Source organism: Lycium barbarum, chromosome 4 (assembly GCF_019175385.1).
Source record: "Lycium barbarum isolate Lr01 chromosome 4, ASM1917538v2, whole genome shotgun sequence".
NCBI lineage: Eukaryota > Viridiplantae > Streptophyta > Magnoliopsida > Solanales > Solanaceae > Lycium > Lycium barbarum.
In genome coordinates, this window is record NC_083340.1 from 37,248,495 (window position 1) to 37,263,185 (window position 14,691).

Sequence of the window (14,691 nt, forward strand, 5' to 3'; positions counted from 1 at the left end):
TATTAAAAGGAACGTTTGGCCTTATTTCATTTCATTCTTCATTCATACAACTCAGGAAACCTCTAGAACTTTCCAAACACTCCATCCACAAGAACCCAAGAGAATCAAAGGGGATATCAAGTCCAACAACACAAAATCTATGAAACCAAGTGCAAGAACACATCAAGGCATCATCTAAGTCAAGAAATTCCTAAGAAGGTGGAACTAGGGTTTTGGCTAAGTGAAGAATTTCAACTCAAGGGTTGTTCAACCACTATCCAAGGTAAGTTTCATGATTATTCCGTGTTGTTTGAGGTATTGGAAAGCATAGACACTTGAAATGTAGAAGGACATAGAAATGGGTCATTGTTGAGTGAATAGTGACATAAATGAATGATAGTAGAATTGAACTATGAACATTGAAGTGTCATGAATACAAATACGTTATAAATGATTTTATATCATGAAACAAGCAATTAATGTATGAAAACGCAAGGATAAGCTAGAAGTAGAAATAAGGGGAAAATTTGAGGAAAATGGTGAATTTTGCCAATTGTATGTAAATGACGAATGTTGAGTACGATTTTGACGGTAGAATTATAAATGTTGGGAGTGATATGAAACATGAGAAAAATGGTACGAACGATGGAAGCGTTGTACGACTTTTCCTAGAATTTGCGATACGTTCTTGTAGTTAGTTTATTAATGGTGATACGGATTCTCTTATGAAGGTAACGACGTGATATCGACGAAGCATAAGTGAGCGACATCTTAGCTAAGCGACCAAGGTATGTGAGGCTAGTCTTTCTTTCTAATGGCATGAATCTTTGATGTAACTTCCTATTCCCTTCATGAGCTCTCACTTTCTAAGAAGTTAAAAGCCTACACTTATGAATGTCCATATGAGATAAGTTATACGATATGATGATGCTAGTATAATGATGATGTTAATTATCGCTTACACACACCTTATGTACTAGTTCCTTCAAGGTGAGGCATAGTATAAATAGTTGTTCCATAATGGAATCGGGGGATCACGACCTTACGTCACCCCGATAGAGTAAAGTTGATCTTGAGCTTTATGCATGTATTACAATGAGATAAGTATTTTATGATGAGTATATTATTATTATGAGCATTTTATGATAAGCATGACATGAGCATTTCACACCGTGCCTAGTTGGCCGAGCAGTCACCGCCAAGGCGGGCAGCTATACGGATACACCATGACCTTCGGGCATGGGCAGACACCACTAGTGGGCGGCATGAGATGGTACCCCGGACGCGGGAGGCCTGGACGCGGGATAATATTATTGATTATCACACCGTTCCGACATGGACGGGCAGCTTGCATATGATGCATATATGTTACGAGGATGAGTATGAGTAAGATGGCACGCATGATTTCCTTTATGATTATCAGACAGATGCAGATATTTCATGTTGATGTGCTTACTATATTGTTGATGTTTTCTTTCATTGTTTATGCTTCTCATACTCAGTACAACATTCGTACTGACGTCCTTTCTTCGGACGTTGTGTTCATGCCCACAGGTAGACAGAGAGGAGAGCTTGGCCCAGATCCTCAGTAGCAGTCAGCTGGTTGAAAGCACTCCATTGTCCGGAGGTGCTTAGGATTATCCTTTTGGTATATATATATATATATATATATATATATATATATATATATATATATATATATATGAAAGTGTCCGAGGCCATCCATTTATTGACACAATTGGTTGCCGCTCAGGCACAACGACAGGATGCGGGTCCAAGGGATCGTTCAGCTAGCACGAGAGCCCGTGACTTTATGGCCTTAAATCCTCCAAAATTCTTTGGGTCGAAGCCAGATGAAGATCCGCAAAATTTTATCGATGATATGTTGAGGACTTTAGAGATTATCCATGCTTCCGAGACCGAATCCGTGGAGTTGGCTTCCTATAGACTCCGCGATGTGGCGGTGTTATGGTATAAGAATTGGGTGATAACAAGAGGAGAAAATGTTCCACCTCCCGTGTGGCAAGAGTTTGTAGATGCCTTTATTCGTCACTACTTGCCACCCGAAGTCCGCCGAGTTAGAGCGGACAAGTTCCTGAATTTAAAGCAAAGGGGTATGAGTGCCCGAGAGTATAGCATGCAATTCAACTCATTGGCTCGATATGCTCCGACTATGGTGGCCGACATGGGAGACAGAATCTATAGATTTGTGAGTGGTCTGGGGCCACATTTGTACAGAGATTGTTTGACGGCCTCCTTGCAAGACGGGATGGATATTTCCCGGATACAGGCCCATGCTCAGAATCTCGAGGAACGACAACAACAGCAAAGAAGTGATCGTGATGGTGACAGAAGACAAGGTAAAAGGGCTAGGTCTATGGGCGATAACAGTGAGTATAGAGAGGGATCGAGACAGACACATCCCAGGCACTCAGGTCAGTCCGCGACTAGTGCGCCTCCCAGATTCTCAGACGGAAGGCTCGATCGCTCTTTCCAGTCAGGGTAGGGTCAGAGTTCGAGGGCCCCAAGTTCTCAGTATCAGGGAGATGTTAGTCAGAGGAGACCTCCGGTACCGCGGTGTAGCCAGTGTGGCAAATTACATTCCGGACGGTGCCGCCAGGGTTCGGATGCTTGTTATGCTTGCGGGCAAGTTGGTCACATGATGAGAAATTGCCCCTCAGCGAGGGATAGAGCTGGGACTCAGCCTACAGGTTCAGCAGCGGGTTCTTCTTCAGCACGCCCGACAGCACAGACTCCCCAGACTACAGCAGGTAGAGGCAGAGGTAGAGGGGGAGCATCTACTTCAGGTGTTGTTCAGCCCCGTGTGTATGCTTTAGCTGGGCGACAGGATCTCGAGTCTTCCCCAGATGTTGTCACAGGTACCCTGACTATATTTTCCCGTGACGTATATGCTCTGATTGATCCAGGTTCTACCTACTCATATATTACTCCGTATATTGCTGATTGTGTTGCGGTGAGACCCGAGCCAATTAAACCTTTCGAAGTATTCACTCCGGTTGGTGATCATGTAATAGCGAGGCAAGTATATAAGAACTGTGTAGTCATTATACGTGATCGTCAGACAAAGGCTGATTTGATTGAACTTGAGATGATAGATTTTGACGTAATTATGGGTATGGACTGGTTGGCGTCCTGCTATGCTAATGTTTGTTGCCGGACAAAGGTAGTTCGATTCAAATTTCCGGGAGAGCCCATACTCGAGTGGAAGGGTAATACAGTTTCCCCAAAGGGTAGGTTTATTTCCTACCTTAAGGCGAGAAAGATGATAGCCAAGGGTTATGTTTGTCATCTAGTTCGGGTTCATGACACGGAAGTGGAAGTGCCAGCTTTCCAGTCGGTTCCGGTAGTGAATGAATTCCTAGATGTGTTTCCCGACGAGTTACCAGGTCTTTCTCCAGAAAGGGAAATTGATTTTGCCATCGATGTATTGCCGGACACCGAGCTTATTTCTATTCTTCCCTATTGAATGGCTCCGGCAGAGTTGAAAGAGCTAAAGGCACAGTTGAAGGACTTACTCGAGAAGGGTTTTATTAGACCCAGTTCATCACCGTGGGGAGCACCGGTCTTGTTCGTGCGAAAGAAAGATGGGTCGCTACGAATGTGTATCGATTATAGACAGTTGAACAGGGTGACTGTGAAGAACAGATATCCCCTTCCTAGAATCGACGACTTGTTCGATCAATTACAAGGTGCTAAGTGGTTTTCTAAGATAGACCTAAGATCGGGTTATCATCAAGTGAGGATCAGAGAAGAAGACATTCCCAAGACAACCTTCAGAACGAGGTACGACCATTACGAGTTCCGAGTAATGTCGTTTGGGTTGACGAACGCCCCGGCGGTGTTCATGAATTTAATGAATAATGTGTTCAGGCCGTTCTTGGATCTTTTTGCGATAGTGTTTATCGACGATATCCTGGTATATTCTCGCACAGAGTCAGAACATGCAGATCATCTAAGAATTGTTCTTGGCGTTCTTCGAGATCGGGAATTGTATGCAAAGTTTTCGAAGTGCGAGTTTCGGCTAAAATCCGTGGGATTTCTAGGTCATGTTATTTCAGATGATGGTATCCGAGTCGACACTCAGAAAATAGAAGCTGTGAAGACTTGGCGAAGGCCTACGACACCTACAGAAGTTCGTAGTTTTCTTGGGTTAGCAGGGTATTACAGGAGATTTGTAGAGGGCTTCTCATCTATTTCAGCCCCATTGACGAAGTTAACTCAGAAGTTGGCTAAATTCCAGTGGAATGATGCCTGTGAGCGTAGTTTCCAAGAGTTGAAAAACAGGTTGACCTCAGCGCCAGTGCTAACACTTCTAGAAGGATCCGATGGCTATGTCGTATATTGTGATGCCTCAGGTGTGGGAATAGGATGTGTATTAATGCAGCATGGTAGAGTCATTGCATATGCCTCAAGACAGTTGCGAAAGCATGAACAGAATTATCCCACTCATGATCTTGAATTAGCCGCGGTCATTCATGCATTGAAAATATGGAGACACTACTTATACGGTGTGCACGTGGACATCTATACGGATCACAAAAGGCTTCAATATATTTTCAAACAGAAGGAGTTGAACCTGCGGCAAAGGCGATGGTTAGAATTACTGAAGGATTACGATGTGAACATTCTATATCACCCAGGAAAGGCGAATGTAGTGGCAGATGCACTTAGCCGCCGATCGATGGGTAGTTTATGTGGAGTTCCTTCGGAAATGCGAGAAATGGTTCGTGAGGTCCATCGGTTATCAAGTCTTGGCGTACGACCAATTGATTCAGGAGATGCAGGTATTAGCGTTAATAACCCCACAGTTTCATCATTGAATCTAGAAGTGAAGGAACGACAATATGAGGATTCCCAACTAAGTCATTATTGAGATCTAGCTCACGAAAAAGAAAAGTCTCCATTCGAAGTTTCCATAGAAGGGGTCCTTAGATATCAGGACAGGTTATGTGTACCGGATGTGGCAAACTTGCGCCAACGGATTTTAGAGGAAGCACATTATTCCCGGTATTCTATTCATCCAGGTGCAACCAAGATGTACCACGACCTTAAGTTGCTATATTGGTGGGATGGCATGAAGCGAGACATAGCAGGGTTTGTAGCCCAATGTCCAAATTGTCAGCAAGTGAAAGCCGAACATCAAAAACCAGGAGGTTTATTGCAAGCAATGGAAATTCCTACGTGGAAATGGGAAGAAATTAATATGGATTTTATGGTAGGATTACCCCGTGCGCGAGGGAAGTATGATTCTATATGGGTGATCGTGGATAGACTCACGAAATCAGCTCATTTTCTCCCCGTTAGAACCACATACTCAGCGGAAGATTATGCTAAACTGTATCTCAAGGAGATTGTACGGCTTCACGGTATTCCTTTGGCCATTATCATAGATAGAGGGGCACAGTTCACAGCCAAGTTCTGGAAGTCCTTTCAAAAAGGTCTAGGTACTCGGGTTAAGCTCAGCACGGCGTTCCACCCACAGACCGACGGGCAAGCCGAGCGCACTATTCAGACCTTAGAAGATATGCTACGAGCATGTGTGCTGGACTTTGGTGGTAGTTGGGACGAGCATTTGCCTCTTATTGAATTTGCCTATAATAACAGCTATCATTCCAGCATTCAAATGGCCCCGTATGAAGCCTTATATGGAAGAAAATGCAGATCTCCAATCGGATGGTTTGAAACCGGAGAAGTACAATTGATAGGCCCCGACTTAATCCAACAAGCGGTTGAAAAGGTTAAAGTGATTCGAGACCGACTATTAACAGCTCAAAGTCGCCAAAAGTCTTATGCGGACAACCGCTGACGGGATTTAGAATTTCAAGCTAATGATTGGGTATTCTTGAAAGTCTCGCCAATGAAGGGAGTAATGAGGTTCGGCAGAAAGGGGAAATTGAGTCCAAGATACATTGGACCTTATCGAATCATCCGTAAGGTGGGTAGAGCAGCCTACGAATTGGACTTGCCTTCAGAGCTCGAATCTGTACACCCAGTATTCCATGTTTCGATGCTCCGCAAGTGTATTGGAGACCCCACGAGGATTGTTCCGATTGATGATGTACAAGTGACAGAGAAGTTGACATACGAAGAAGTGCCCATTGCCATTTTGGATAGACAAGTGCGGAGGCTTCGGAATAAAAAGGTTGCTTCAGTCAAAGTTCTGTGGCGGAACGATAATCGGGAATAAATGACTTGGGAAGCGGAGGAGAAGATGAAATCTATGTACCCCCATTTGTTCCAATCCCCAGAAGAGATTCAAGATGAGACGTCGACGATATGAGGTATGAATGTTTTAATTTTATGTTTTGGTCGTGTGTGGCCGTAAATGTGTTGAGATTGTGATATAGCCCTGTGAGGCGATGATATTATGGGTCGTTGTGGTAAATTGGTAGTGCCAAATTACAAAGGAAACTCTGGCAAAAATTTTCTAGAATCCCCGAGTGTCGAACGTTCGAGGACGAATGTTCCAAAAGGGGGGAAGAATGTTACACCTCGGAAGTTTTTCCGTACTGGTATGATGAGTGTATGGTGTTTCACTAAGTCGGGAATGGCTAATTATGAAATCTCGGAAAAATAATAAAGTTGCAGAGAAATTCACTGCCAGTGGTCGTATATGGCACTATACGGACCGTATAGTGGTTTACGGACCGTATAGTGCACTCGTCCTTCAACCTGCCAAAAATCTCAACTTTCTGAAAATTGTTGAATAGGGTTAAATACGACCCAGTTTACGGCCCGTAAACTGGTTTACGGACCGTAAACCAGGTCGTAAACTGCCCTGTCCACCAGCCAAACTCTCTGCTTTTGATAGAATGCTTAAATACGTTCACTGGGACGGACCGTAAATCAAAATACGGTCCGTAAACTGCACTTTACGGTCACTGTTCATCCCGACAGAAATTCATTAAACATATCTTTTGAGTTATTAAAAGGAACGTTTGGCCTTATTTCATTTCATTCTTCATTCATACAACTCAGGAAACCTCTAGAAGTTTCCAAACACTCCATCCACAAGAACCCAAGAGAATCAAAGGGGATATCAAGTCCAACAACACAAAATCTATGAAACCAAGTGCAAGAACACATCAAGGCATCATCTAAGTCAAGAAATTCCTAAGAAGGTGGAACTAGGGTTTTGGCTAAGTGAAGAATTTCAACTCAAGGGTTGTTCAACCACTATCCAAGGTAAGTTTCATGATTATTCCGTGTTGTTTGAGGTATTGGACAGCATAGACACTTGAAATGTAGAAGGACATAGAAATGGGTCATTGTTGAGTTAATAGTGACATAAATGAATGATAGTAGAATTGAACTATGAACATTAAAGTGTCATGAATACAAATACGTTATAAATGATTTTATATCATGAAACAAGCAATTAATGTATGAAAACGCAAGGATAAGCTAGAAGTAGAAATAAGGGGAAAATTTGAGGAAAATGGTGATTTTTGCCAATTGTATGTAAATGACGAATGTTGAGTACGATTTTGACGGTAGAATTATAAATGTTGGGAGTGATATGAAACATGAGAAAAATGGTACGAACGATGGAAGCGTTGTACGACTTTTCCTAGAATTTGCGATACGTTCTTGTAGTTAGTTTATTAATGGTGATACGGATTCTCTTATGAAGGTAACGACGTGATATCGACGAAGCATAAGTGAGCGACATCTTAGCTAAGCGACCAAGGTATGTGAGGCTAGTCTTTCTTTCTAATGGCATGAATCTTTGATGTAACTTCCTATTCCCTTCATGAGCTCTCACTTTCTAAGAAGTTAAAAGCCTACACTTATGAATGTCCATATGAGATAAGTTATACGATATGATGATGCTAGTATAATGATGATGTTAATTATCGCTTACACTCACCTTATGTACTAGTTCCTTCAAGGTGAGGCAGAGTATAAATAGTTGTTCCATAATGGAATCGGGGGATCACGACCTTACGTCACCCCGATAGAGTAAAGTTGATCTTGAGCTTTATGCATGTATTACAATGAGATAAGTATTTTATGATGAGTATATTATTATTATGAGCATTTTATGATAAGCATGACATGAGCATTTCACACCGTGCCTAGTTGGCCGGGCAGTCACCGCCAAGGCGGGCAGCTATACGGATACACCATGACCTTCGGGCATGGGCAGACACCACTAGTGGGCGGCATGAGATGGTACCCCGGACGCGGGAGGCCTGGACGCGGGATAATATTATTGATTATCACACCGTTCCGACATGGACGGGCAGCTTGCATATGATGCATATATGTTACGAGGATGAGTATGAGTAAGATGGCACGCATGATTTCCCTTATGATTATCAGACAGATGCAGATATTTCATGTTGATGTGCTTACTATATTGTTGATGTTTTCTTTCATTGTTTATGCTTCTCATACTCAGTACAACATTCGTACTGACGTCCTTTCTTCGGACGTTGTGTTCATGCCCACAGGTAGACAGAGAGGAGAGCTTGGCCCAGATCCTCAGTAGCAGTCAGCTGGTTGAAAGCACTCCATTGTCCGGAGGTGCTTAGGATTATCCTTTTGGTATATATATATATATATATATGCATATTTTGGGCACGACGGAGTCTTGTTCCGTCCATGTATATACAGTATGTTAGTAGAGGCTCGTAGATACGCAGTGTGGGTTAGATGGTCTCACAAGACGTTTTCATATGCATGTATAGTATTTTGATGGCCGAAAGGCAATTGTATATAAAGTATTTATGTTTGTTTAATTATGATTTTCCTACAACTGGCATGTAAATTGACAAAAGAATATTAGATGGGCAAGATAAGTAGTAGAGTGAGCGGTGCTCGGTAACTAGCTCCGGGTACCCGTCGCGGCCCCTAGTTGGGTCGTGACAGAAGTGGTATCAGAGCAGTTCGTCCTAGGAAGTGTCTGCGAGCCGTGTCTAGTAGAGTCTTGTTTATGGTGTGTTGCGCGCCACGCTAATAAACAAGAGGCTACAGGGCATTTAGGAAAATGACCATCCTTCTTCTCATGAAATCGTGCGATAGAGCCATGCTTAGGATTATGTTATTCCTAAAAGTGCGTTATGATTTCAGAAAATGCCGCCAAAGGGAAAAGCTACAGCTTCCCAGAAGGGCAAAGCTACGACAAAGAGGCAGGCGGAAAGAGAGCCTCCGGCAAATGTAGAGGAAAGCGAATCGCAAAGTGAGGCCGCGCCCAATGTAGGAGAGCAGGGAGGAGCCTCAGCTCCGATTCCTCCACCGGGTGTTTCGGGTCAACAAGTGTCCGAGGCCATCCATTTATTGACACAATTGGTTACCGCTCAGGCACAACGACAGGATGCGGGTCCAAGGGATCGTTCAGCTAGCACGAGAGCCCGTGACTTTATGGCCATAAATCCTCCAAAATTCTTTGGGTCGAAGCCAGATGAAGATCCGCAAAATTTTATCGATGATATGTTGAGGACTTTAGAGATTATCCATGCTTCCGAGACCGAATCCGTGGAGTTGGCTTCCTATAGACTCCGCGATGTGGCGGTGTTATGGTATAAGAATTGGGTGATAACAAGAGGAGAAAATGTTCCACCTCCCGTGTGGCAAGAGTTTGTAGATGCCTTTATTCGTCACTACTTGCCACCCGAAGTCCGCCGAGCTAGAGCGGACAAGTTCCTGAATTTAAAGCAAAGGGGTATGAGTGCCCGAGAGTATAGCATGCAATTCAACTCATTGGCTCGATATGCTCCGACTATGGTGGCCGACATGGGAGACAGAATCTATAGATTTTTGAGTGGTCTGGGGCCACATTTGTACAGAGATTGTTTGACGGCCTCCTTGCAAGACGGGATGGATATTTCCCGGATACAGGCCCATGCTCAGAATCTCGAGGAACGACAACAACAGCAAAGAAGTGATCGTGATGGTGACAGAAGACAAGGTAAGAGGGCTAGGTCTATGGGAGAGAACAGTGAGTATAGAGAGGGATCGAGACAGACACATCCCAGGCACTCAGGTCAGTCCGCGACTAGTGCGCCTCCCAGATTCTCAGACGGAAGGCTCGATCGCTCTTTCCAGTCAGGGCAGGGTCAGAGTTCGAGGGCCCCAAGTTCTCAGTATCAGGGAGATGTTAGTCAGAGGAGACCTCCGGTACCGCGGTGTAGCCAGTGTGGCAAATTACATTCCGGACGGTGCCGCCAGGGTTCGGATGCTTGTTATGCTTGCGGGCAAGTTGGTCACATGATGAGAAATTGCCCCTCAGCGAGGGATAGAGCTGGGACTCAGCCTACAGGTTCAGCAGCGGGTTCTTCTTCAGCACGCCCGACAGCACAGACTCCCCAGACTACAGCAGGTAGAGGCAGAGGTAGAGGGGGAGCATCTACTTCAGGTGTTGTTCAGCCCCGTGTGTATGCTTTAGCTGGGCGACAGGATCTCGAGTCTTCCCCAGATGTTGTCACAGGTACCCTGACTATATTTTCCCGTGACGTATATGCTCTGATTGATCCAGGTTCTACCTACTCATATATTACTCCGTATATTGCTGATTGTGTTGGGGTGAGACCCGAGCCAATTAAACCTTTTGAAGTATTCACTCCGGTTGGTGATCCTGTAATAGCGAGGCAAGTATATAAGAACTGTGTAGTCATTATACGTGATCGTCAGACAAAGGCTGATTTGATTGAACTTGAGATGATAGATTTTGACGTAATTATGGGTATGGACTGGTTGGCGTCATGCTATGCTAATGTTTGTTGCCGGACAAAGGTAGTTCGATTCAAATTTCCGGGAGAGCCCATACTCGAGTGGAAGGGTAATACAGTTTCCCCAAAGGGTAGGTTTATTTCCTACCTTAAGGCGAGAAAGATGATAGCCAAGGGTTATGTTTGTCATCTAGTTCGGGTTCATGACACGGAAGTGGAAGTGCCAGCTTTCCAGTCGGTTCCGGTAGTGAATGAATTCCTAGATGTGTTTCCCGACGAGTTACCAGGTCTTTCTCCAGAAAGGGAAATTGATTTTGCCATCGATGTATTGCCGGACACCGAGCCTATTTCTATTCCTCCCTATCGAATGGCTCCGGCAGAGTTGAAAGAGCTAAAGGCACAGTTGAAGGACTTACTCGAGAAGGGTTTTATTAGACCCAGTTCATCACCGTGGGGAGCACCGGTCTTGTTCGTGCGAAAGAAAGATGGGTCGCTACGAATGTGTATCGATTATAGACAGTTGAACAGGGTGACTGTGAAGAACAGATATCCCCTTCCTAGAATCGACGACTTGTTCGATCAATTACAAGGTGCTAAGTGGTTTTCTAAGATAGACCTAAGATCGGGTTATCATCAAGTGAGGATCAGAGAAGAAGACATTCCCAAGACAACCTTCAGAACGAGGTACGACCATTACGAGTTCCGAGTAATGTCGTTTGGGTTGACGAACGCCCCGGCGGTGTTCATGAATTTAATGAATAATGTGTTCAGGCCGTTCTTGGATCTTTTTGTGATAGTGTTTATCGACGATATCCTGGTATATTCTCGCACAGAGTCAGAACATGCAGATCATCTAAGAATTGTTCTTGGCGTTCTTCGAGATCGGGAATTGTATGCAAAGTTTTCGAAGTGCGAGTTTTGGCTAAAATCCGTGGGATTTCTAGGTCATGTTATTTCAGATGATGGTATCCGAGTCGACACTCAGAAAATAGAAGCTGTGAAGACTTGGCCAAGGCCAACGACACCTACAGAAGTTCGTAGTTTTCTTGGGTTAGCAGGGTATTACAGGAGATTTGTAGAGGGCTTCTCATCTATTGCAGCCCCATTGACGAAGTTAACTGAGAAGTTGGCTAAATTCCAGTGGAATGATGCCTGTGAGCGTAGTTTCCAAGAGTTGAAAAACAGGTTGACCTCAGCGCCAGTGCTAACACTTCCAGAAGGGTCCGATGGCTATGTCGTATATTGTGATGCCTCAGGTGTGGGAATAGGATGTGTATTAATGCAGCATGGTAGAGTCATTGCATATGCCTCAAGACAGTTGCGAAAGCATGAACAGAATTATCCCACTCATGATCTTGAATTAGCCGCGGTCATTCATGCATTGAAAATATGGAGACACTACTTATACGGTGTGCACGTGGACATCTATACGGATCACAAAAGGCTTCAATATATTTTCAAACAGAAGGAGTTGAACCTGCGGCAAAGGCGATGGTTAGAATTACTGAAGGATTACGATGTGAACATTCTCTATCACCCAGGAAAGGCGAATGTAGTGGCAGATGCACTTAGCCGCCGATCGATCGGTAGTTTATGTGGAGTTCCTTCGGAAATGCGAGAAATGGTTCGTGAGGTCCATCGGTTATCAAGTCTTGGCGTACGACCAATTGATTCAGGAGATGCAGGTATTAGCGTTAATAACCCCACAGTTTCATCATTGAATCTAGAAGTGAAGGAACGACAATATGAGGATTCCCAACTAAGTCATTATCGAGATCTAGCTCACGAAAAAGAAAAGTCTCCATTCGAAGTTTCCATAGAAGGGGTCCTTAGATATCAGGACAGGTTATGTGTACCGGATGTGGCAAACTTGCGCCAACGGATTTTAGAGGAAGCACATTATTCCCGGTATTCTATTCATCCAGGTGCAACCAAGATGTACCACGACCTTAAGTTGCTATATTGGTGGGATGGCATGAAGCGAGACATAGCAGGGTTTGTAGCCCAATGTCCAAATTGTCAGCAAGTGAAAGCCGAACATCAAAAACCAGGAGGTTTATTGCAAGCAATGGAAATTCCTACGTGGAAATGGGAAGAAATTAATATGGATTTTATGGTAGGATTACCCCGTGCGCGAGGGAAGTATGATTCTATATGGGTGATCGTGGATAGACTCACGAAATCAGCTCATTTTCTCCCCGTTAGAACCACATACTCAGCGGAAGATTATGCTAAACTGTATCTCAAGGAGATTGTACGACTTCACGGTATTCCTTTGGCCATTATCATAGACAGAGGGGCACAGTTCACAGCCAAGTTCTGGAAGTCCTTTCAAGAAGGTCTTGGTACTCGGGTTAAGCTCAGCACGGCGTTCCACCCACAGACCGACGGGCAAGCCGAGCGCACTATTCAGACCTTAGAAGATATGCTACGAGCATGTGTGCTGGACTTTGGTGGTAGTTGGGACGAGCATTTGCCTCTTATTGAATTTGCCTATAATAACAGCTGTCATTCCAGCATTCAAATGGCCCCGTATGAAGCCTTATATGGAAGAAAATGCAGATCTCCAATCGGATGGTTTGAAACCGGAGAAGTACAATTGATAGGCCCCGACTTAATCCAACAAGCGGTTGAAAAGGTTAAAGTGATTCGAGACCGACTATTAACAGCTCAAAGTCGCCAAAAGTCAAATGCGGACAACCGCCGACGGGATTTAGAATTTCAAGCTAATGATTGGGTATTCTTGAAAGTCTCGCCAATGAAGGGAGTAATGAGGTTCGGCAGAAAGGGGAAATTGAGTCCAAGATACATTGGACCTTATCGAATCATCCGTAAGGTGGGTAGAGCAGCCTACGAATTGGACTTGCCTTCAGAGCTCGAATCTATACACCCAGTATTCCATGTTTCGATGCTCCGCGAGTGTATTGGAGACCCCACGAGGATTGTTCCGATTGATGATGTACAAGTGACAGAGAAGTTGACATACGAAGAAGTGCCCATTGCTATTTTGGATAGACAAGTGCGGAGGCTTCGGAATAAAAAGGTTGCTTCAGTCAAAGTTCTGTGGCGGAATGATAATCGGGAAGAAATGACTTGGGAAGCGGAGGAGAAGATGAAATCTATGTACCCCCATTTGTTCCAATCCCCAGAAGAGATTCAAGATGAGACGTCGACGATATGAGGTATGAATGTTTTAATTTTATGTTTTGGTCGTGTGTGGCCGTAAATGTGTTGAGATTGTGATACAGCCCTGTGAGGCGATGATATTATGGGTCGTTGTGGTAAATTGGTAGTGCCAAATTACAAAGGAAACTCTGGCAAAAATTTTCTAGAATCCCCGAGTGTCGAACGTTCGAGGACGAATGTTCCAAAAGGGGGGAAGAATGTTACACCTCGGAAGTTTTCCCGTACTGGTATGATGAGTGTATGGTGTTTCACTAAGTCGGGAATGGCTAATTATAAAATCTCGGAAAAATAATAAAGTTGCAGAGAAATTCACTGCCAGTGGTCGTATATGGCACTATACGGACCGTATAGTGGTTTACGGACCGTATAGTGCACTCATCCTTCAACCTGCCAAAAATCTCAACTTTCTGGAAATTGTTGAATAGGGTTAAATACGACCCAGTTTACGGCCCGTAAACTGGTTTACGGACCGTAAACCAGGTCGTAAACTGCCCTGTCCACCAGCCAAACTCTCTGCTTTTGAGAGAATGCTTAAATACGTTCACTGGGACGGACCGTAAATCAAAATACGGTCCGTAAACTGCACTTTACGGTCACTGTTCATCCCGACAGAAATTCATTAAACATATCTTTTGAGTTATTAAAAGGAACGTTTGGCCTTATTTCATTTCATTCTTCATTCATACAACTCAGGAAACCTCTAGAACTTTCCAAACACTCCATCCACAAGAACCCAAGAGAATCAAAGGGGATATCAAGTCCAACAACACAAAATCTATGAAACCAAGTGCAAGAACACATCAAGGCATCATCTAAGTCAAGAAATTCCTAA